Source organism: Schistocerca cancellata, chromosome 6, assembly GCF_023864275.1.
Source record: "Schistocerca cancellata isolate TAMUIC-IGC-003103 chromosome 6, iqSchCanc2.1, whole genome shotgun sequence".
Taxonomy (NCBI): domain Eukaryota; kingdom Metazoa; phylum Arthropoda; class Insecta; order Orthoptera; family Acrididae; genus Schistocerca; species Schistocerca cancellata.
In genome coordinates, this window is record NC_064631.1 from 23,539,077 (window position 1) to 23,543,281 (window position 4,205).

A 4,205-nucleotide genomic window follows, 5' to 3' on the forward strand; every position below is an offset into this window, starting at 1 on the left:
TTCATACTAGGTCAAATTGAAGGAAGACATCGAAGCAATTCAGAGGTGGACTGCTAGATTTGTTACCAGTACATTCAAATAACATATAAGTATTACAGAGACGCTTTGTGAACTCAAATGTGAATCCCTGGAGGAAAGGCAACATTCTTTTTGAGAAAATTTAGAGAATCGGCATTTGAAGCTGACTGCCATACGATTCTACTGCCACCAACATACGTTGCACGTAAGGACCACAAAGGTAAGATACGAGAAATGAGGGCCCATATGGAGGAATATAGACAGTCATTTTTGCCTTGCTCTGTTTGCGAGTGGAACAGGAAGGGAAACAACTAGTAGTGGTACAGGGTACTACTGCAGAAACTTCAAGGAAGAACTAAATGGCACAACATAAAGCATACACACAATGTAGTTGCTATAACAAGACACATGTATTTTATTTTATGACACCAACCAAAGACATAGATATAGTACACAGCAGAGAGATTAATATAAACATTTCACTTCAACACTTCCCCTAAATGTTTATCTTGCTAAATGCAGTACTTAACACATTCCAATTAATGATCTTAAATATTTAAGCTGGGCATGTGGCAATGGTTTGGTGAGAATATCTGCAGCTTGCTGATTGCCTGGTACATGCTCAATTGCTAGCTGGCCTTCTTGAATCTTCTCACAGATGTAGTGCATGCAAACATCAATATGCTTTGACCTCTTGTGAAATTCAGGATTTTTGGCCAGTTTAATAGCACTTGCATTATCAACAAGAAGAAAAGGAACACTCTCCAGTGGTGAAATTCCTTCATAGAGGTTAGATAGCCATATTCCTTCTCTTGCCCCCTCACTGGCAGCCACATGCTCCGACTCTGTTGTTGACAGTGATATGCAATGTTGCTGCCTACTAGCCCAGGTAACTGCTCCTCCACAAAATCTTGCAACCACTCCACTAACTGAGTGTCAGATTGCTGGATCGCTGGCACAGCCAGCATCAGTATATATTTCCAGTCTTCTGTTTGCATGACTAGCATCATATTTTATACCCAATGACACTGAACCTTTTATATACTTTAGGATTCCTTTACCACAGACCAGTGATTTTCTCAAGGATTCTCTAAAAATTTTGACACATAGCTCACTGCAATTGCTATATGGGGCCTTGTACCAACAGCTAAATACATAAGACAGCCAACTGCTTCTCGATATGGAGCATTAGTTTGTTTATCACTGGTTCACTCATTTGACTGCAGATACTGCTCAACTGGAGTTGACATAGGATTTGCCTCTGTCATATTAAACCGTCGAAGAATATCTTTAGCATAACTTTCTTGATTAATCTCTATTGATCCATTATCATGACATACAATATTAATATTTAAGAAGTATCCTACTGGCTCAACAGTAATTTGAAACTCATCTTGAATTTACTTTAGGAAAACTTCAATATCCTAAGTCGTACTTGCAGATATTAATCCATCATCAACATACAGAACTACCATCAACTTGCCATTGCAGTTTTCTTGATAGAACAAACATGTATCTGCCTTACTTTCCACAAGCCCAAGATTTATTAGAAAGTCCTCAAACCATTGGTTTCAGCACCTTGGAGATTGTTTTAGTCCATATAAACTTTTATGAAGTTTGCATACCTGATCAGTTTCGTCACTAAATCCCTCGGGCTGCTCCATATATATCTCTTGTTTTAAGAAGCCATTAAAAAAGCAGCTTTTACATCTAATTGTGCCAACTGAAGTTGCTCACTAGCAGAAACAATCAAAATTGCTCTAATTGTATTGTATCTAGCAACAGGACTAAATGAAACTTCCTGGCAGATTAAAACTGTGTGCCTGACCGAGACTCGAACTCAGGACCTTTGCCTTTCACGGGCAAGTGCTCTACCATCTGAGCTACCGAAGCACGACTCACGCCTGGTACCCACAGCTTTACTTCTGCCAGTATCTCGTCTCCTACCTTCCAAACTTTACAGAAGCTCTCCTGCGAACCTTGCAGGACTAGCACTCCTGAAAGAAAGGATACTGCAGAGACATGGCTTAGCCACAGCCTGGGTGATGTTTCCAGAATGAGATTTTCACTCTGCAGCGGAATGTGCGCTGATAAAGTGCTCTACCATCTGAGCTACCGAAGCACGACTCACGCCCAGTACCCACAGCTTTACTTCTGCCAGTATCTCATCTCCTACCTTCCAAACTTTACAGAAGCTCTCCTATATCAGCGCAAACTCCGCTGCAGAGTGAAAATCTCATTCTGGAATCATCCCCCAGGCTGTGGCTAAGCCATGTCTCTGCAGTATCCTTTCTTTCAGGAGTGCTAGCCCTGCAAGGTTCGCAGAAGAGCTTCTGTAAAGTTTGGAAGGTAGGAGACGAGATACTGGCAGAAGTAAAGCTGTGGGTACTGGGCATGAGTCGTGCTTCGGTAGCTCAGATGGTAGAGCACTTGCACGCGAAAGGCAAAGGTCCCGAGCTCGAGTCTCGGTTGGGCACACAGTTTTAATCTGCCAGGAAGTTTCATATCAGCGCACACTCCGCTGCAGAGTGAAAATCTCATTCTGGAAACAGGACTAAATGTTTCGTTATAGTCAATACCTATTAGTTGACAAAATTCACGAACCACTAGTCTTGCTTTATAGGGATCAATTTTACCATCAGCCTTACACTTAATTCTATAAACCCAATGGTTTGAATGGGCTCAAGTCTGGTGGCAGAGGTTCCAAAGCCCACGCAGCATTTTATTTCAATGAAGTCATTTCTTCCTCCATTGCTCTTCTCCAGTGTTCATGGTCTACAGAATTAATAGCCTCTGTATAATGCTTTGGCTCATTTATTTCAGCCAGCATAATTTCAATGAGGCACTCGGGTTTCTTCAGTTGTTGCCTATTTCTCAATTCTCTTTCACTAGAACTTTCTTTTGTAGGTTACTTAAACACACTTGCATCTTCATGATTCTTCAATTCTTCATTGCCTGTTTCACTTGGGAGTAACACCATTGTCCTACCAGTTTTCCCAGGTTCAAAAACAACATCGTTACTCCGAATAATCCATTTTTCTGATGCAATCCACACTCGAAAGCCATCAATGCCATCAGAATAACCAACAAAGATTCCTGGTTTTCCTTTTGGATCTCATTTCTTTCACTTTTCCTTTGGAATGTGAACAAAACATTTCACCCCAAAAATATGAAGTTTATTTAGCTGTATCGTCTTTCCACTGAATACCTCATAAGGTGTTTTGCTACCGACACGACTTGTATCAGTTCTGTTTAACACATAAACAGCTGTGTGTACTGCTCCTGCCCACAAAAACCTAGGCAGGCGCTGAGCTAGCAACATGGTTCAAGCTAGTTCCACAACTGTCCTGTAAGTGCACTCAGCACATCCATTCTGCCCTGCAGTATAAGGATTTGTGATGATGAGTTGTATGCCATTTTGCTCTGGAGTATAAGGATTTGCGATGACGAGTTGTATGCCATTTAATTTCGTCTAATCTTTAACTTCAGTATTATCAAAGTCCCATCCACTATCACATTGAAATGCTTTTGGTAGTTGACCACAAAAATTCTTCACAATGCTCACCATTTCTGCAATCTTCTCTGCAGTCTCAGACTTCTGCTTGAGAAAATATATCATGCGTAATCTTGAAAAGTCACAAGTGAAGCAAAGAAAATATTCTGCTCCTCCCAGCGATTTACACTCCATAGGTCCACACAGATCAGCAGGAATCACTTCTCCAGGTTGTGTGGCATGCTGCTCCAGTAAGTGAAAACTGCTGTGGTGCTGCTTCCTCTCAACACATGCCTCACAAAATTCTTCACCGAAGTCTTCAATTTCAACACCATGCTGCTTCAAGAATTGTTGGACATGACGTTTCTTTTGATGACTCAAGCGTTCATGCCAAATTTGCAGGGTGTCCTTTGATTCAACATTTACCTCAGGATCACAAGGCTGAATTTGTTTTGTCACTCAAATCAACATCTTGAATAAGTTGCCGCTACATGTGCCACACATTTTTACGCCATTGTTTCGGAACTCACACTTGTCTTTCGATGAATAAAAGTCTAATCCCTTGTCCATAGCAGATGATGATGCAGAAAAGAGATTTCTTCACCCTTCTGGGGTATACAAAACATTATCCATATGGCACAACATCCATTTTCCATTGACAAAAGTTTCAAATTAAATAGTCCCTTTTCCTAGT